The sequence below is a fragment of the Rhinichthys klamathensis genome, unplaced genomic scaffold, assembly GCF_029890125.1.
Source record: "Rhinichthys klamathensis goyatoka isolate OS25496 unplaced genomic scaffold, OSU_Roscu_1.1 h1tg000531l_1, whole genome shotgun sequence".
Lineage (NCBI taxonomy): Eukaryota > Metazoa > Chordata > Actinopteri > Cypriniformes > Leuciscidae > Rhinichthys > Rhinichthys klamathensis.
In genome coordinates, this window is record NW_026607007.1 from 361404 (window position 1) to 384069 (window position 22666).

The following is a 22666-nucleotide window of genomic DNA, read 5'->3' on the forward strand; positions in this document are numbered from 1 at the left end:
ATTTCTGAAGGATCATGTGACACTGAAGACTGGAGTAAAGACTTCTTTTAAAAATTTTAAAGGCTTATCGATCCAAAACTTTTGAACGAAATGTGTAAATATATAAACGGTTGAATTATCATGTGAGCAATCCCAATAGTGTATGTAGGAGTAAATGCTGAGTAATAATGATGGTATGAATGACAGTTTGAGTAATAATAGACGCTTTCTTTAATCCAAACAGACTTCAACCAGGCGAAGAAGAGGCAAGTGGCCACGCCCCGCAAATCAGGACAATAACACACTCTGTGGTTGTGTGTGTGTGTGTGTGTGTGTGGTTGTGTGTGTGTGTGTGTGGTTGTGTGGTTGTGTGTGTGTGTGTGTGTGTGTGTGTGTGTGTGTGTGTGTGTGTGTGTGTGTGTGTGTGTGTGTGTGTGTGTGTGTGTGTGTGTGTGTGGTGTGTGTGTGTGTGGTGTGTGTGTGTGTGGTGTGTGTGTGTGTGGTTGTGTGTGTGTGTTTTGACGTGAACTCAGAACTCTCTCTGTCTTCCATCATGTGTTATTCAGGACTGGGAATCTGTCATTCCTCTTTAAGCACTTCCTGTTTATATGTTTGCATTTCAACGGTTAACATTTATCTAAAAAAAATCCCTTTAAATTCGATGTGTGGAGGAAAGATTGGAAACATCCCTGAATGAATCTTTCAGAATCATGAAAAGGGTTTCATTACGAACAATGACAGTAAAACATTGTTTTTTTTCAGTGTGCACATTCAAATGTATTGCTTTATTGCACAAAACATGTTGCTAATTTTTAAATGTTTGGTGCCAATTTTTTTTGTTGACACATTAAAGTTATTGTTATTATAAACGTAAACTTCAATTAAGCTGCCAGTATGTTCTCACACACATTCTCGTAACTGAGCTGCGATTATGTTATTGCAACATAATTTTATTTACAAACACTTGGCGTCGTTCGTGAAACACGAGCAGAATCGCTGCAGTTTTTCGTACGTTAATTCGTACATCATGTTGCGTTAAATTTAGTGCGAAAATTAATGTACACATTTTTAACAGACATTTGTTCCAGGGTTATTATTGTTAACTTTAACTAAAACTGTTAAAAACATTTCTGTTAGTTGAAATAAAGCTAAAATAAATTTGAGTTGGAAAACAAACTAAATTTAAACTTTTAATTTAGATCATTAATATTAGAAATGTTGCTTTTCATAATAAACTGAAATAAGTTTACGTTTTAAGTGCTAAAAATATTAACTGGAAATAAATAAATTAAACCTTAATAGTAGTATTAATATATGTAATATGTATGTAGGAAAATGACACGCACTTTTTTTTTTTTACTTAACATTTCTGCTCGTGTTTTGCGATATACAGCTTCTGAAACTACAGCATATTTACAAAAAAAATGTTGTCATGGAAATACAAGTAACGTGGAGCGATAACGAAATAAACTTAATGAGAGATGTGAACGCCAGACTTTATACATTGAGTAATTAAGATAAAAAGCTTAATTCGGTTAAGTTTTGAATTCCAGCAAACGTTGATGAAATCTATTCTCCGACGTGTGGATTTCTGCGACCTGTTTTTGCACTTGTTATTTTGTGTAGTGTTGTGTAGCATTATTGTTAAAGAGTTCTGAATATGCCATATTTATTTTACTGATGAATGTTGTATTGTAATTGTTGTTTTAATAAAACTTTATGAAGAGAAACTCTGGTGTATGATTTGATTTTGTACGAATAAATCACTTCTTAAAATATTCATGCTGTTGATTGTAAAAAATGTGTTTTGAGGTTAATCATTTTTCTAGGTGGTGTTACTGGTGTAAAGCGGCCCGTTCTCTGGACTGGTACGTGATTCTCATTTCAGTCTCATGTTAACATGTTACAACAATAGTAAACAATTCATCATTTATAAAGCATTAATAGACATTAATAAGCAGTTTATAAATACAGATATAAATGCTTTATTCTTGTTTTAAAAGCAAATCTATAATGTGTTTAATAATTGTATTTTCATACTTTATTAATGATCAATTTATCATTTCTAAAGGAAGTATAGCATTATTTACAAACCAGTTATTTAGGAGTTGTCAGTGGTTCATAAGATAACTTAGAAAGTGTGAGTAAATGATTAATAAACTATTGAAATGTACATTCATACATTTTATTATTCAGACATATAGTAATAGTTTAGTGTGTTAATAAATGCTTTGTTAACATGTATTTCTACTGTAATTCAGGGTTAATTCAGGTAGTTATAAAGCATTTAGTAGTGGTCAGTTAACTCTTTTGTGAGCTCATCTAAAGTGAGGACTAGTTATGCCTTTTAAAGAATTTACAAGACAGATTTAAAGGCTCAGTTATACATTTCTATGTTCTGTATTACTGTGTTGTGTTTGTTTCATTTTTCTGTTTAGAAGATAACTGAGTCTTTAAATCTCCTTTATAAATGCTTTACAAGGCATTAGTCCTCACTTTAGATGAGCTCACAAAATAGTTAACTGACCACTAAATTCTTTATAACTACCTGAATTTACTACATTTACTTACATTTTCTAAGTGATTTTATGAATCACTGACAACTCCTAAATAACTGGTTTGTAAATAATGCTATACTTACATTTACATTTAGTCATTTAGCAGACGCTTTTATCCAAAGCAACTAACCCAAGTAGTCATCGTGAAGAGACAATAACAACCCAAGAAGTGCTCAAAATACAAAGTTCAAATATTGCTCAGAGTAGCATAAACCAGACAAGTGAGGATTTAAGTTTTTTTTTTTTTTTTTTTTGAAAAGATAAATTGATCATTAATAAAGTATGAAAATACAATTATTAAACATATAGATATGCTACTAAATCAATAATAAAGCATGGTCAGATTTGGAAATCTTGCTAAATGTAAAAGCAATCAAACAGACGTCGTAATTTGCTATCTAACAGGGGACTTTAGTGTTAGTGTGACACCTATGTGGTTGCTTTGCAATTTATTAATTTTCATTCTTTTGACCTCAAAAATATTATTACAGTGTATGTTTATGGCAAGAACCGGTCTTTATTGTAAACATAGCTATCACTTTCAGAGATATTTAGAATATGAAATACTGCTAAATGTAAAAGCAATCAAACAGACGTCGTAATTTGCTATCTAACAGGGGACTTTAGTGTTAGTGTGACACCTATGTGGTTGCTTTGCCATTTCTTCATTTTCATTCTTTTGACCTCAAAAATAATATTACAGTGTATGTTTATGGCAAGAACCGGTCTTTATTGTAAACATTGCTATCACTTTCAGAGATAGTCAGAATATGAAATACTGCTAAATGTAAAAGGACTCAAACAGACGTCGTAATTTGCTATCTAACAGGGGACTTTAGTGTTAGTGTGACACCTATGTGGTCGCTTTGCCATTTCTTTATTTTCATTATTTTGACCTCAAAAATATTATTGCAGTGTATGTTTATGGCAAGAACCGGTCTTTATTGTAAACATTGCTATCACTTTCAGAGATAGTCAGAATATGAAATACTGCTAAATGTAAAAGGACTCAAACACATTATTAGTCACAATCGAACAGGGGACTCGTGTCCTTTTGTGTAGTGAAATGACTAAAACATGTTCATGCTGCTTCTGCTGCTTAAATTTAGCATGTGCACTTTAACTTGTGTGGACAAGGCCATGGAATGATGAATAAAAATGGCCAAATCTAGATTAACTTATTTAGTTATAGTCAAAAATATTATTATTATTATATATTTTTGTTGAACATTTAAACTGAAGTTTTAGTTGGGTCAACTATTCAAAATTTAGATGCAAAAATCTCTATATATACAATTATAATTATATAATATATATTCATATTAATATATAATTCTATAATGTTGTAAAGAAAAATTATTCTTTCAAAAATGTCTTGCACCAGTTGAAAAAAACAGTGAAGGACTGAACTGTGTTCACTGAGAAAATCCTATCAAATTGATGGATGGATGGATGGATGGATGGATGGATGGATGGATGGTCAGATTGGGAAATCTTGCTAAATGTAAAAGCAATCAAACAGACGTCGTAATTTGCTATCTAACAGGGGACTTTAGTGTTAGTGTGACACCTATGTGGTTGCTTTGCCATTTCTTAATTTTCATTCTTTTGACCTCAAAAATATTATTACAGTGTATGTTTATGGCAAGAACCGGTCTTTATTGTAAACATTGCTATCACTTTCAGATATAGTCAGAATATGAAATACTGCTAAATGTAAAAGCAATCAAACAGACGTCGTAATTTGCTATCTAACAGGGGACTTTAGTGTTAGTGTGACACCTATGTGGTCGCTTTGCCATTTCTTTATTTTCATTATTTTGACCTCAAAAATATTATTACAGTGTATGTTTATTTCAAGAACCGGTCTTTATTGTAAACATTGCTATCACTTTCAGAGATAGTCAGAATATGAAATACTGCTAAATGTAAAAGCAATCAAACAGACGTCGTAATTTGCTATCTAACAGGGGACTTTAGTGTTAGTGTGACACCTATGTGGTTGCTTTGCCATTTCTTAATTTTCATTCTTTTGACCTCAAAAATATTATTACAGTGTATGTTTATGGCAAGAACCGGTCTTTATTGTAAACATTGCTATCACTTTCAGATATAGTCAGAATATGAAATACTGCTAAATGTAAAAGCAATCAAACAGACGTCGTAATTTGCTATCTAACAGGGGACTTTAGTGTTAGTGTGACACCTATGTGGTCGCTTTGCCATTTCTTTATTTTCATTATTTTGACCTCAAAAATATTATTACAGTGTATGTTTATTTCAAGAACCGGTCTTTATTGTAAACATTGCTATCACTTTCAGAGATAGTCAGAATATGAAATACTGCTAAATGTAAAAGCAATCAAACAGACGTCGTAATTTGCTATCTAACAGGGGACTTTAGTGTTAGTGTGACACCTATGTGGTCGCTTTGCCATTTCTTTATTTTCATTCTTTTGACCTCAAAAATATTATTACAGTGTATGTTTATGGCAAGAACCGGTCTTTATTGTAAACATTGCTATCACTTTCAGAGATAGTCAGAATATGAAATACTGCTAAATGTAAAAGGACTCAAACACATCATTCGTCACCATCGAACAGGGGACTCGTGTCCTTTTGTGTAGTGAAATGACTAAAACATGTTCATGCTGCTTCTGCTGCTTAAATTTAGCATGTGCACTTTAACTTGTGTAAACATGGGCATGGAATGATGAATAAAAATGGTCAAATCTAAATTAACTTATTTAGTTATCGTCAAAAATATTATTATTATTTTAGGCTTATATTTTTGTTGAACATTTAAACTGATAATTTAGTTGAGCCAACTATTCAAAATTTAAATGCAATAATCTCTCTATATACAATTATAGTTATATAATATATATTCATATTAATGTATAATTATATAATGTTATATATAAAGAAAAATGATTCTTTCAAAAATGTCTTGCACCAGTTGAAAAAAACAATGAAGGACTGATCTGTGTTCACTGAGAAAATCCCATCAAATTAATCAGTTGGATGGATGGTTGGATGGATGGATGGATGGATGGATGGATGGATGGATGGATGGATGGATGGATGGATGGATGGATGGATGGATGGATGGATGGATGGATGGATGGATGGATGGATGGTTGGATGGATGGTTGGATGGATGGTTGGATGGATGGTTGGATGGATGGATGGATGGATGGATGGATGGATGGATGGTTGGTTGGATGGATGGATGGATGTATGGATGGTTGGATGGATGGATGGATGGATGGATGGTTGGATGGTTTGATGGATGGATGGATGGATGGATGGATGGTTGGATGGATGGATGGATGGTTGGATGGATAGATGGTCAGATTGGGAAATCTTGCTAAATGTAAAAGCAATCAAACAGACGTTGTAATTTGCTATCTAACAGGGTTAGTAACAGACTTTAGTGCACTTTAACTTGTGTGGACATGGGCATGGAATGATGAATAAAAATGGTCAAATCTAAATAACTTATTTTGTTATGGTCAAAAATATTATTATTATTATATATATTTTTTTTAACATTTAAACTGAAATTTTAGTTGAGCCAACTATTCAAAATGTAGATGCAATAATCTCTATATACAGAATTATAATATATCATATATATATATTAATATTAATATATAATTATATACTGTTGTAAAGAAAAATGAATTACCAAACCATTATCGAAACATTTTTAAATTATAATTTTTTGAGGAAAGATCATTTTAATCTGTTTTTAAATACCGGCGGCAATAGTTCAAAAGCAGAGGAGACGACACGTCTTATCATTCATGATATTATTTTTCTTATTTAACGCTCTCCCTTCATAGATACTTTCTATATGCTTGGTTATGCAGGCCCTTTAGGGTTTATGGGATAAATCTAATGGAAATAGCTCTTTAAGGTAACAATTTCAGGTCACTACTTTATACAGTGAATAATGATTTTATTAATCAAAATGAACTTCGAGTCCCCAGTCAGATGGCAAAGAAAGAACGATACTTGTTTGGCTGCTTTGTACATTCCTTGCCATCACAAACACACTGTAAAGATTTTGGAGGTCAATCTCAAAATTCTATGTTGACTTTTTATGTTGACATTGGTTTAGTTGAAATATATGAATTAGGGATGTTCATTTAACATTTTGATTTCTGACTGACAGCTGATGCTTGTTAACTAGTCACCAGTAACTGACATGATTTGAAGGTTAGATTAGAAATAAATGGAATTAGAATAGATAAGTGTCTGTGACCCATTCAAATACCTAAAAGATGTAGATTTACATGTGCAAATAGCAGCATTAACAACAGAACATGAAAATTCACACACCGTCACATCAAGCACCCACAGTGCTTCTGTGAACATAGTAAACCAGAGTAAAAGTGTATAAATAACTGTATATAAAATAAATAGGCCTACTCAAATGAACAATTAAGAAGAATAGTACACACAATAGTAAAGAATAGTACACGCTTTAAGGTCTGTTTACACAACATTATTTTCAACTGAAAACAGAAAATTTTTCATGCGTTTTGGCCGTTCATTTAAACACAAAAATGCCATTTTGGGGGTCTGACAATGCAAGCTTTTGAAAACAAGTTTCAAAGTGCAAGGTTTTGAAAGCGATGCCTTTACTATCTGCATGTAAACAACATAAACGTAAATTTGTGAAAATGGTACGTCATTCCAACCTGGTCACTAAATGTGTCTCTATAGCACGCATTGTGTCTATCGTGCAATTTATACGCGAAAAGGAGTTTTTACGTGCAAATGATACACATGGGTAGGTTTAGGGTAGGTTTAGTAGTGGTGTGGGGCACGTGTGTATTATACGTTTGGTTAGGATTAGTGGTGTGGTGTGTGTGTGTATTATACGCAATAAAGTGCATATAATATGCACGTAAAAAACATTTTCGCGTATAAATTGCACGATAAACACAATCCGTGCTATAGACCCCTTTTGCGCCGACGTCACAATTACGTCACGGCGTTAGCTGGAGGCAAAACAAAGGGAAAACTGGAGGCAGCCAATACAAATCAGCAGAGATGGAAATGAACTTTTTTGTCCACCGGCCACTGTGGCTGGTGGATTTCAAAATCTACCAGCCACTCAATGTTTTTACCAGCCACTTTCTTGCTTCTTAACCGACAATGTGTAACTGCATGTGAAAATTAATACTACAAGAATACTTAAGCAGTTTATTTAATCTCAAGTCTCAATGAAATACTGACATTTTCTCTTTCTCTCACCCTCGGCCTCATCCACCTAATCTGTCATTTATTTTTGTTTTGATGATAAATTGAGCCAGCCTCCAAAAGTAAATAACCTGTCCTGTGATTTTTTCTCTCTCACACAACACTCTCCAGACACGAACTGCACTAAAGTATGTTGGTTGCCTTTACATTAGAATAATATTTCATATAATCTAGATATGGAATGGAATAAATAGCATTCAATACAAAATGAATGTGTCACATATATTGAAATCAAGTTTTAAGTGATCAAATATTTGCTTTGTTGTGCATTAGAACCACACCAGGCATTTAGTCATATTACAAAAAAATTTATCGAAGCGTCCAGATACTTCACCACGTGACAGCAGCTAGGCTCCTGATTGGTTAACGCACCGCGAATTGATGCCAAAGTTATTTTGAGATTTTTCAACTCGGGCGGCAGACGCGAATTCGCGTCAAACGCGTGAATGCACAAAAAGCACTCAATAAAATCATTCGTGCGAAACGCACCAGATGCGCGAACGAGGCGTATTCGCGTCTACCGCGCCGCGCTCTACGCCTCATTCGCGCCGGAATTTTTTACGCGCATAACGCGTCTTTGCATTGACTTAACATTGAAATCACTCGCGCCAGACGCTCTATTCGCGTCTGGTGTGAACACACCATGATTTTTCTCTGCAGACCTCTACGCCTGCGATGTAACGCCACATTTTTTTTGGATTACCCGCCACGGTGGCCGGTAGGTGAAGCGAGTTCACCTGGCACAACACAAAATCACCAGCATTTGGCTGGTGGCGGGTGCTAATTTCCATCCCAGCAAATCAGCACTGATTCACCTACATAATAAGGAGCTTAAAATATTATTATTTTTATAATTAAATGTCATCTTGTTGTGTTGTTGGGTGCAAGAATCGACGGAGTACAGGCTCCAATTTGAAATTTTATCGCATAATATTTTCTTAACTATTGTGATTATTTGTGAATCATCTATGATTGTATAGCCTACATTGTTGTGTTTGATTGTGACTAGACGTTTTGAAAAACCTGGTAAGAATGAATAATCAAATACATACACCCTCAGTTTCTCTTTATGCTTGGTTTCTCTATCAGGTTGGTGTAGAAGTCAGGCCACTCAACCGAGGTAGTGTTAACGTTATCCTGTCAGATCGTCCATCCATTGAGTGAGCGTGTACGGGTCGGCCAATCTGGTAGTTCCGTCCGTTAAAATGAACTTTTGCAAATAACAATCGCGGTCCTGGACAGTGAGTGACCTAACACATTAAGATAAAATCTGATTTTCTCCAGTCGTTGTTAAAAAACAAGCTAACAAAACTTGCAAACTAGCGTTAGTGAAGCGGCCAGGGGGATTGTTCTGCCTCCACCTAAGCTCCGCCCACATAAAACGTCACCATGTTTACTAACTGAAAAGGGGTCTATAGAGATGCATTTTCATGAGATCAGGCTGGTCATGCACAAGCATTCAACATTTTCACATGCGTACTTATGGTCACATGTTCATGAGTGTTACGTGTTCACCGGGTTTTTTTTTTTTACAAAGTGACATCAACTATGGCCTGGCTTGCATAATACTGCCCTTTTAGTGTTTCTAGGGTTTGTTTGTAAACAATGTTGTAGTTGTATTTAACAATATTTTACACGCAGGTTTGGCTGATATGTGTAGTGTATTACTTAGTTTGAAAATTACATAAATTATCTTTTTAACTGTTAACTGGTTATAATCTTATTTAATCGAACAGAAGTTTTTGGTCAAGATAGGTCATTTCTCCTCTTCTGTCACTCACGTCTCCTGTGTCTCCACAAGGATCGATCTTGGCGCCCTCCCTTTACTCGTTGTACATGCTACCATTGGGTTCTATTTTAATAAGACATGGTGTTTCCTTCCATTTTTACGCTGACGACACCCAAATATATATACCTATCAAGAGAAATGATCCGTCTGCATTAATTTCTCTTTTATTATGCTTAGATGAGGTTAAACCTGCGCTTGCTCAAAACTTTTTGTCTATAAATGAAGACAAAACTGAGGTGATAGTTTTCGGCCCCACTGATAATTCTAAGACCTCCAGCATTGATTTGAGGAGCTTATCTGCATTCAGATCTACGCATGTGCGGAATTTGCGTGTGCTTTTAGATGGGCCTTTAAAACTGGACAAACCAATATCTTCGGTAATTGGATCCAGACAAAACACTAGAGATGGCTGTTCATGCTTTTATTTATTCCCATTTAGACTACTGCAACTCATTGTATTGCAGTATTTCCAAGTCACAAACCGCTCGCCTTCAACTGGTCCAAAATGCTGCACAAGATTTATTCGCAAAAGTCGTAAATATGATCACATCACTCCAATTCTAAGAGATCTTCACTGGCTGCCTAACCGGTATAGAAATGATTTTAGGATTCTTTTATTTGTATATAAATGTCTGCATAACCATGCTCCTATCTACTTATCAGAATTGCTGCATTCCTATACCCCTCCCAGAAGCTTAAGATCAAGTGAGCGTAACCTGCTTCTGGTCCCACACTCACGACTCAAACGTAGAGGGGATCGAGCGTTTTCTGTGTTTGGGTCACGGTTATGGAACAACATGCCCTTAGAGATTAGAGTCGCATCTTCCCTGACAAATTTAAGTCTCTTTTTAAAAACGTATTTGTTTTCTCTGGCGTATTGATTTTTTTCTTTTTCTTAAATGTGTATATTATATTATAGTTTTGTGTATTAGAGTGTGTATATTTAGGACATGTATTTAGTTGTCTTGTACAGCACTTTGGTAAGACTTGTGGCTGTTTTAAATGTGCTTTATAAATTAGTTAAACTTGAAACTACTGATTGTAATAATAGATCTAACTCTGGGCCGATACTATGTAGCTGTCTGGGACTGGTGTGACATCACATTCAGAGATAGTCAGAATACGAAATTCTGCTAAATGTAAAAGCACTCAAACATATCCTTCTTTATGTAAGCAATAAGGTACAAGAGGCTGTGCTGTATGGTGAATAAGTAACGGCTGAAGGGCGTTGTTAGGCTCGAGGCGAAGCGGAGTAACCCCTTCAGCCGTGACTTATTCACCATACAAGCACTTGCCTCGAGTACCTTATTGCTTTTATGAAACGGTTACCACACCAATAAAAATATTAAAGTAAAACAAATATGTATTAGTGCAACTTTCATGAAGTAAAATCACTAAAAGCCTTCCTTCCACTAGAAAAAAAATAGTCCCTGACCGTGAACAGCAACAACGTTCCAATGTGTAATATGCAGGAAAGCTCAAATAAAAACAACATAGGAACTGCAGTGATAAATAGAACCGTTGGGTGAAGCGGTCATAGCCATGTTTTATCGTGAATAAAGCACAGCTATTGACCAATCAGAATCAAGGATTGGAACTAACCGTTTTATAATATCAAACAGGGGACAAAATAAGTCATTTTGCGTAATGAAATGAATATAACATGCACATGCTGCTGCTGCTTATCTTTAGCATGTACACTTTAACTTGTGTGGAAATGGGCATGGAATAGCGAAAAAATGGTGACCTAAAAATGGTAAATTAAATTAAGTAAAAAATATTACTTAACAGTAATGAACCAACCTATATACAATAAAACTAAGTTTTTTGGGGTTACATCAAGCAGAAATATATTTTTAAGGTAACAACTGCAGGTCACCACACAAGTTAAACTGTACATGATCTAGACTCTAGATAAATAAAATGCAATCGCAGCAGTAAGTCAGGGGAATGCTTTTTTTTCTTCCTTTGGTTTCAATTTTGAACATGTTACAGTTCTTTTTAAAAAGGTATACATTTTAATACAATTATAAATTGATATAACATGATTTGATACTGTAAAAACATCACACAAAACACATCATTCATGTCTCAAATTAAGTAATTCTTCCAGAACACTAGTAATTATTCACCCAACAAACACAATTAAAAATACAAAACAAAAAACACAAACAGGCAGCAATATGCACTATTTTCGGCTGTTCAGAATTAAATACAGTTTATTTTACATGGTTCATGGTTACATTAATGTACTAAATTATTTCCTTTTTTGAGCTCAGTTTAGCCACCGACTGATCTTGTGATCACTGTGTGAAGAGTTTTGAGAAGGTGTTCAATGTTCTATTATGTTTATCAGTTTTTGAAAAGAGCGTATCAAAATGGGCTCTGAGATTTGGCAGTGTTTTTTTCTAAGTGAAATATGTAGTTTGGAAGATGTAGTCGCTGAATGCGTTAATGCATTAATACAATTGAATGACAGACATTTGCAACACTTCTACAGTAATACCATATTAAAATATATTCAGAATCTAAAAAAATAAATACTATCAAAACAATTAGATGTAGCTGAACACATACAGAGGTATTAATCTTTCAGTTTCATCACCATCTATACAAAAGATAAGGCTTGGGGGGAAATGTGTACTGTAATGTAAACATTGACCATGTGACATAAACTGCTGTGAATTCTGAACAACAGAAAACAGAAAAAATATTTTATAATGCTAAAAAAATGGGAAAAAATGGAAACAATGAGTATTGAGAAATCTGTCAAAAGGGGAAAAGAAGAAAAAAGAAACAAACCTGTAATAGCAGCTGTAAATGGAGCCTTATTTATCACTCAGAATTAGTGTTAAATACATTTACACAAACACATGTAGATCACTGTCTCTCTAGAGTCATCCACACCGTCATAATGAGGGACAGAAGACACAGAATGATAATGTGTTCCCCACATCACACCAGGATATTTCACCCAAAATTTAAAATTCACTCAATAAACTGATTCACGCATGGTCAACTGATGTTAAAAACAAAAACATTGTATGGTGACCTCTCCACATTCTGTGTTGTTACAGCACTACAAAAATGGCAGAAATGTTTCTTTATGAAATAGCAGACACAATACCACAGATATTCTTTGAAAAAGATCAAAATAATTGAATGATTTGACCATAACTCATTACTATCTTTGATATTCTTCTAACTTAGGTAATTTCATGTGTATAGACTAGTTGCTGCACATCCCCCCCACAAACAATTTGCATCTCAATGGAGGAAGGCTTGTCAGGTGAGAAAGGCCTAAACTCTAACAATACAGTTACCAATGTCCAAGAAGCTGTGGAACTTCTCAAATAAACTAGAGACAACGCTGGCATTTACCCTGACAAATTAAATTAAATTACACATTTCTCAATATTTAGGTATATTTTCAAAACTCGTCACTCAGTTCTCCTAACCAACTTTCAGCTTCACAGCAGTTCTTTTCACATTCAAAATGCACTGAAACTTCATTCATGTCTCAGATCAACTCATTCTTCCAGAACACTAGTAAAGTTTCACCCAACAAACACACTTTGTCACTCATAAAACAAAAAACACAACCAACAGGAGCATTACTCAATGTTTTCTTTTGTGATGAATAAAAATGGTCAAATCTAAATTAACATATATTTTTGTTGAACAGTTAAACTCAAATGTTAGTTGACTCAACTATTCAAAATGTAGATGCAATAATCAACATAAAACTTCAAACAACAGCATTTTAAGTATATTGTCTGGTTTTATGACAATTTAGATATTCCTAATATCACTGAGGACATGAGTACATTTTCTTTTGTAAATTGTTTTTACAAAACAAGAATGACACTATCTATAATTCACTGCAGTTGTTTTTTTACATTACTGTACTAAAATATTCCTAAATTGCCCCTTTCGCATAGATGGTGATGAAACTGAAAGACTAACACTTGTGTAGGTGTTTAGTTACATTTAATTGTTTTGATAATATTAGATTTTCTTTAAATCAGAATATATTTTTTGTGTTGTCAGGTTTTGAAAAAAAGTTTAACTGTTTTAAAAAGAGTATGTAAACGTGCAAATTAGCCTGTATAGAACATAAAGTTCTGTTGGTGTTTGTGTTTAAGTGAGAAAATAATTCATGTAAATGGCACAAAATGCATTAATGACATTGTTCAAAGCAGTGATCCACAGTTTAGCTCACATAGTGGATGTTGTGATCGCTGTGTGAAGAGAGTTTTGAAAAAGTGACTTTAGTATTGAGAAAAGTGTCAAAATGTATTTGTGTTTGGAATAATAATTAATTTAATTTCATTGTAAATATTGTGCTAAGATTTTATATTTAAATATAATTCCAGAAATGCACAAAGTTTGCCATCATTCTGATTTGAATGCTTTTATCAGTTTTTTTTTTTTTTTTTTTTATCTGTGTGTTAGCATTTGAAAATGTGCTGCATATATGAAGTGCAATCGATCCAGGGAGGAAGACCTAGCAACATTGCTGGGATCAGTCCCGGAATAGACCCTGTGTGAAATAAAGGCAGAATGAATGCCATGAGGTGTGTGTTATTGTGATGACGCTGAAGCTGAGAGTGTTCGCCAGTTTAGTGGAACAGTACATGATAGGCTAGTTTTTGATTTAATCAGAAAAATAATGCACAAGTAAGATTTCTAGAGAGAGATCGCAGATCATAAGCAAACTTAAAATGCTGCGGAGACATTACACGTCAAATCCTGATGTCACATGTCTTAACTATATCTTTACAGGATGTGTGTGAACACACACACTGATTCCAGAACGTCCCTGGTAGTGTGAATGAACAGAAATCAAACAATCCTGGGACAAATTATCAGTGTATTTTCCGGAATCTCTGTGTGATAGGGGCTTATGTGAGCCAAACTGTGGATCATGTATTATTGCTTTGGCAAAAAATGCATTCAATGACATCTTTCAATTTATATAAATGAATTTCTCACTTAACACAAAGACCAACCATATTGCAATATATTCTGAATCTAAAAAAATAAAAACACTGAAAAAAAATGTATATTTAACTAAACACCTTAAAAATATTAACTGGAAATAAATAAATTAAACCTTAATAGTAGTATTAATATATGTAATATGTATGTAGGAAAATGACACGCACTTTTTTTTTTTTACTTAACATTTCTGCTCGTGTTTTGCGATATACAGCTTCTGAAACTACAGCATATTTACAAAAAAAATGTTGTCATGGAAATACAAGTAACGTGGAGCGATAACGAAATAAACTTAATGAGAGATGTGAACGCCAGACTTTATACATTGAGTAATTAAGATAAAAAGCTTAATTCGGTTAAGTTTTGAATTCCAGCAAACGTTGATGAAATCTATTCTCCGACGTGTGGATTTCTGCGACCTGTTTTTGCACTTGTTATTTTGTGTAGTGTTGTGTAGCATTATTGTTAAAGAGTTCTGAATATGCCATATTTATTTTACTGATGAATGTTGTATTGTAATTGTTGTTTTAATAAAACTTTATGAAGAGAAACTCTGGTGTATGATTTGATTTTGTACGAATAAATCACTTCTTAAAATATTCATGCTGTTGATTGTAAAAAATGTGTTTTGAGGTTAATCATTTTTCTAGGTGGTGTTACTGGTGTAAAGCGGCCCGTTCTCTGGACTGGTACGTGATTCTCATTTCAGTCTCATGTTAACATGTTACGTGTGAAGTCGACATGAAATTGCATTTAACTTCATTGTTTTGCTCACCTCTCCTCCTCCTCCTCCTCCTCCTCCTCTTTTATTGGTCCTGCTTTTAATACTATTTGCGCAGTTATTTATTTTTAAAATGCTGTAAAAATCTTTGTTCTGTTTTTCCTATTTTAATAAAACTTTTAAAGCCTGTTTGTGCAGTTGCATTGTTTTATTTAGTCATTAGGACACGTTGTGAGGACGTCGTGGTAAAGTTCCATTTTTTTTTTATAATCTTGGCTAACGTTCCAGAAACGTTGTTGGCACGTTCTCAAAAGACGTCGCTCGTTTATCCCATGGAGAACGTTGTAGAGAGACGTGGTCAACTGGTCTCCAGTCAGTATTTACATCAGAATTAATTGCAATTATATTAGCATTACAGTGGGTTGAAGAAGTTCAGCCAAGCAGATCAGTTATATGCACAGACTCTTTATCTGCAATTGAAAGTATAGCAAGTGGTATTTCTACAGCTAGACAGGACTTAATTTATGAAATATTACAAAGTCTTTTTAGAATCAAACAATTGAGAATCGTTATTAATTTTCTTTGGATACCAGCTCATATGGGGGTTGCAGGAAATGAAGAGGTGGATAGTTTAGCCAAACAGGCCATAAAATTCCAAGAAGTTGATATTAAAATTGCATTAAGTAAGACTGAGATAAAAAGTATAATAGCAAAAGAAATTAGGAAGAAATGGCAGAAGGAGTGGGATAGTGGACATATGGGTCGGCATTTATACAAAATTCAAGGAACAGTTGGTTTAGAAAGGAGAAATTTTGGTAATAGGAGGAGGGATGTTATAATTTCAAGAATGCGTATTGGCCATTGTTTACTAAATCAAAGTATGGCCAGGATTGGGAAACACCAGACTGGATATTGTGACAAATGTAGTTCCGGAAAAATGGAAACAGTGGAACATGTATTATTGGAATGTGAGGCTTATGCGAGAGAAAGATTTAAATTATTTCAAGTATTAAAAGAAATGGAAATTGAAGTTTTTTCTATCAAAGCATTATTAGGGAATGGTCCAAAGCAATTTAAAAAATATGAATTACTATTTCATTTTTTAAAAGATACTCATTTAATTAACAGGAGGATTTAGGTCATTACTACCATAACGTTATCCACACTCCAATCCAGTAGGTGGCGGGAATGCACCATTAAAGTTTGGTTTGCCAACTGCCATTAAACCTGAAAGAAGAAGAAGAAGAAGAACTGGTCTCCAGATAACTTTCCAGAAAATTGCGTTACAAGTATTAGTGATGCCATTTGGATATTATATGGGAAATGTAATTAATTAATCAAAGATTTTATTAAATTATCTGGTGACCAGTTGACCACGTCTTTACAACGTTTTCCATGGGATAAACTAGCGACGTCTTTTGAGGACGTGCCCTCGACGTTTCTGGAACGTTAGCCAAGATTATAAAAAAAAAGGAACTTTACCACGACGTCCTCACAACGTTGCCATAAAGTAATGTCACACTGACCAAATGACGACGTCGTCACAACGTACTGTGTTAGCTGGGAAGCGGCAAAGTTCCGACTCTCGCTGTTGTTTTCACTGCTTTCAGGTGAGTTTAGTCTCTAAAAACACACAACTGTTCTTGACACTTGTAATTGACACGCTTCTGTTTAATATTTACTTTATAAATGTCTTCGGAAAGTCCGTTAGCATCTCAACCGTTTTCAGAAGAGGTAACGTTAGGCTAACTTTATAGCTTGAGCTTTTGTTTATGAATGTTTGGGCTTTTAATCCCATTTTATGTCATCATATAGATTAAGAGGTAGATTAAGCTGTTTGAGCCTGATTCACTATGTATTTTTATGTTTGTGTGTGTGTGTGTGTGTGTGTGTGTGTGTGTGTGTGTGTGTGTGTGTGTGTGTGTGTGTGTGTGATGCGTCTAGTGCAGTGTTGCATGCTTGTCTCTTATTTTGCTGCCTCTTTCTCTCGCTTACTGCCTGCTGCCGCTGGCTAGCCCTTTGTGGTGAATAGGGAAGTAGCCTTCTCCCTGCAGTACAAAGCCTCTCCTTCACCTAGACTCCTGCCAGGCCTCCTCGTGGCTACACACGGTAACTGGGTGCCTTTTTGCCAGTTTAGTAAAGATTTTGATTAGAAGTGAGGTATGTATTTAACATAAACTAGTGCAGTGCCCGACTGCCCGTGCAAAATCAGCTTTCTTCGACCCTCTCTGTCTCTGGTCCTGCGCTGTGCTCACTCAGTGTGCAGTGTGAGCCAGAGTGACCAGCGGCTAGAGCGGCAAAAGCCAATGTGTGCTTCTTTTACCGATATATTTACCGATATCTTTTGCATTTCTAATCCAAACAATGTCAAACTCGGCACTGCACTTCCTCGTGCCCGTAGCAAGACACCTGTCAAGTTTGAAATCCATCCGGACTAACGGTTCGAGAGATATGCAAATAACAGATATGCCCGTGCAAAATCTGTTTTTGTGTGTTTTTAGTAACTGTTGGTTTGGTATGTTTGTTTGAGTTGCTGAATAGCCTAGGCTAGCCTAGCAGGAGTCTAAACTCTGAGATAACGTTAAGCGCACCAGAATAAAATATAATATATTCAGAAGTAAACAGTGTAGCTGATTTACAGATTCAGTTAACATCCACAAATGAATAAGCGTGACGATTCAGGGAGCAGCGACACAGTGAACTCCGAGAAAACGCTACGCTTGAGCAAACAGTTTGTGAATAGGCTACTACAAATGATGGCCGTGAATAAAATATAATATTCAGATATTTTTAAACCACAACCCTCTAATGTCAATGTTTATTTTTAAATCACAACCTTCTAAACAACATCTAAACATCTTCAATGTGTGCTTTTTTTACCGAGATATGCGAATAACAGACACACAGACAGACGTTTCTGTAATTTATAGATAGATAGATGTGTATGTGTGTCTGTGTATAGGCTATATTATATTTATATATTCGTGTGTGTGTACTGTATAGTTTTTTATCGCGATTAATTTATTTGACAGTTTTTGTGTATGTTTTTAGTAATTGTTGGTTTGGTGTGTTTGAGTGCTTATTGTTTCAATTACACAGTAAAAGTTCAGTGACATTTTTAATTGTGCATGATTGAAAGCAAATACCGATACTGACATAACGACATACAATAAATATGGAAAATTGAACTATATACTAACTACTTCTGAATAACTACAATATTTAGAGGGAAACAGTGTAGCTGAATTAATGTTTAGCTGACAGAATGTTTATTTTTAAACCACAACCCTCTCTAATGTCAGAATGTTTATTTTTAAACCACAACTTCAATGTGTGCTTCTTTTACCGACATACTTAACGATATCTTTTGCATTTCTTATCCAAACAACGTCAAACTCGGCACTGCACTTTCTCGTGCCCGTAGCAAGACACGTCAAGTTTGAAATCCATCTTGACTAACGGTTCGAGAGATATGTGAATAACAGACAGACACACAGACAGACAGACGTTCCTGTAATTTATAGATATAGAAGTACTGTTAATCGATGACGTCACGTACACGGCTGACACTAGCTCAATGGTTTAATAAATATTGATCAAAATTGTTCTGTGATTTCAGCAGCAACAAAACTGCTGACCCTACAACAGAGGTTTCATGTTCGTTTTTTTTTTTTCATCACAATTTTCAGACAAAATATTAACATTTTTTAATTGGGACTAAAATGTACAAATGTTATAGCACAGACACATATGCTTCACAGTGTCTTGCTTGGCATTCATTTTGTAGCAGCACAATGGCGAATAAGCTAAATCATGATGTTCTTTATGCATCATTGATCGAGACACTAGATTTAGAACACAACACAATGAATAAGTAAACCTAAAAACATAAATTCTGTTATCCTAATTAAGAAATAATTTTTTCTTTCTCTTTTCTGAATTTCATCTCTGCTGTAGCTTCTTTCCTTTTAATAAACCTGTGTCATTGTATAATAATATTGTTGGCTCTGTGACAAATGGTGTGTTGTGTTCTTAGATCGTTCCATGCAGAGTTGAGCTGATCATCATCTCTAAGGCACCATCAACCATATGACTAGTAAGTAAAATACACGTTTCCACTTGTGGACAATAAAGGAACTAAACTAAAACTTCAAACATACACTAATGTTATTGGTGCAATATTGTTTTGAAAGAAGTCTCACCAAGACTGCATTTATTTAATTAAAAATACAGTAAAAACAGTAATATTGTGAAATAATATTAAAACATTGTTTTCTATGGAGAATTTATATGGTTTTCTATACATCATCCTTCAGAAATCATTCTAATATAATGATTTGATAAAACATTTGTGATTATTATCAGTGTTGAAATCAGTGCTGCTTCATATTTTTGTCTTTTTCAGGACTATTTGATGAATAGAAAGGGAAAAAAAAGCAGCATTCATTTGAAACAGAAATCTTTCCTTTCCTTTCTGGTCAATTTAATGCATCCTTGCTGAATAAAAATATGATTTATTTTTTATTTTATTGAACCCAAACTTTTGAACAGTAGTGACCATTTAGAGTGTGTAAAAAACACGTTGGGTCTATTTAACAATTAATCCTGGAGAGAGAAAATAGAAAATGGATTAAACTGGTACACTGTACACAAAAATATTAATCAGCACAACTGTTTTTAACAATACTCAGAAATGTTTAGGACGTTTGCATTGTTATAATATATAATAAGTATTCAAATATAAAAATGCTGACTCGTTAGATCATGTTTACTCATTAAAATCAGACGATTTCCTATTAATTCAATTGAATGAACTCTAGAATAACCTTCCTGAGGCCCAGAAACACGATTCTAATATAAATCTAGATTAAAGACACATCTCTTTATCCAGAAAGCATTCAATTAACACATCTCATAATCTTGCACTATAGTGTTTATATGTGATGAAATGGTAAAAAGTGCACATGATCATGCCTGAAATAATATGACAGCAGCTATGCTATGCTTTATGCATATGCCACTATGCTAATCTTTCTCCTGTTGTTTCCTTGTTTCTATCTCAGGATGCTCAGCAAGTTTACTAGAGATTACAGCAGCTCCAGTTTGGATACAGCCTCACTTGTGAAGACTTCTAATGACACCAACACTCTAGAAGACTTTAGATGATGACAACTATAGATGGACATACAAAACTGCCAGATATTATCCTTATATTGCATTGGCCCGGTTTTACAGGCAGGGCTTAGATTAAAGGGATAGTTCGACCCAAAATGTAAATTCTGTCAGTAATTACTCCCTCATGTTGTTCAACCCCGTAAGACTTCGTTCATCTTCGGAACACGCATATTTGTGATTAAATCTGAGAGCTGGATCGATAGGCTTAGCCTCCATAGGCTTCTAATCTAATGGATTGAAAACCTGCCGGCCCCGAAAAGTTATTAAAGTCCAGGTGACTCAACAGTGCTCAACGAGAATACTTTTTGAGCGCAAAAAAAACAAACAAAAATAACGACTTTATTCAACTATTCATTTCCTTCTCTGTGGGCCTCGAGATATTCATTTAGTATAATTGCGTATATGAACGTTACACGCATCACACACGTGACCAGCGTCGGCCTGCGTGTGACGTACAACACAGAAGCGCTGCGCTGTTACACTACGTGAACTATCTCGAGGCCGACAGAGAAGGAAATTAATACTTGAATAAAGTCATTATTTTTGTTTGTTTTTTTTACGCCCAAAAAGTATTCTCGTCGCTTGGTAAACTTAAGATTGAGTCACTGTAGTCACTTGGACTATTTTAACGATTTCTTTAATAACTTTTCTGGGCCGGCAAGTTTCAATCCCTTGGCCTATGGAGGAGTGACCCAGCTCTCAGATTTAATCACAAATATCTTCATTTGTGTTCCGAAGATGAACGAAAGTCTTACGGGGTTGAACAACATGAGGGAGAGTAATTACTGACAGAGTTTACATTTTGGGGTGAACTATCCCTTTAAGCCAGGATTAAATTTGAATATTTAAGTAGCTTTTTAAAATGTACTTTAGAAAAAAAAAACATTTTACATTTTACAAAAACATTATTTTTTGACATGCATTTTTGCACCTATGTGCAAATGTCCCAGTCTGGGACTTAAGCCTTTTCTGTGAAACATCGGGTAAGGGAAGGTTTGCATGACAGTTTTGCTGACACATACCGGTAAACACTACACATAACACTCAGAGAAAGAGTAAACATTGTTCATTTACCAACATTGTAACAATAGCGTGTTGAAATTCTGCAAACACATTGCCCTTTAGAAATTGGGATGACTCTGTTTAACTGAACTTGAGTTTGAACTCATGACTTGTATTTTCTTATGGACATTACTTTTTTTGCCAGAAGATGCTCTCCTGTGAAGTAGCAGTAGCAGTCGCCTCTGGCTGATTAAAGGATATTTTGCGATTGTAACCTTAAACATGCATTTTCTGTAAAGCTTCTTTGAAACTATTTGTATTGTGAAAAGCACTATGGTTTTACTATGGTACCAACCATGTTATTTTTTATTTTTTTCAAAACCATGGTTCTACTAAATGGTTTAATTGCTGTAAAATTATGGTAATCATGATGACAACTATAGATCATAACCATAGGTTTTTAAACCTTAGTTGTTTTGAAACCAATGGTTCATTTTGTTAGCTACTATGATTTTACTGCAAATGCTGTGGTAAAACCATATGGTTAATTTTCATAAGGGTACAAATATACATAAATTATCCTATTGTAGGATATGTAACTGTTTAATATCATGTAACTTGACTAATAGTCACGTGGAATAAAATGATGAATTGAATAAATATAAATGTATTAATTGAATTAATGTATCAACTGAAAATTAATTTAATAAAAACATATTTGTAGTAGCCTTTATTGTCACTAGGCACAAGTACCAGCGCAATTAGCCATTTGCAACTGCTATTGAGACGGGTCTGGTGTACATTGTTTTTTTTTGTTTTTTTTGGTTAGCATGAGTAACTGATTATAGGACCATGAACCGACCGTGGTCGTAAACACTTATTATAAACCAGCGGCACGATAACCACCGTCGGTAAATCGGCGGCTGCCACTGGAGGTCCACTAGAATAACGATGAGCAAAACACCAGTGATCCGCCACTGGACTCATGTTAGCTGGTGTGCCCCCAACACTGCACGTTTTCTTTGTCTCCCTAATCAAACACACCTGATTCAACTCATCAGCTCATTAACCCATGTGATAATCAGCTGATGAGTTGAATCAGGTACACAGATTCAACCGTTTTTTCTCTATTAAAGGGCGAATGGAGAAAGAACACTTTCTTTTTTC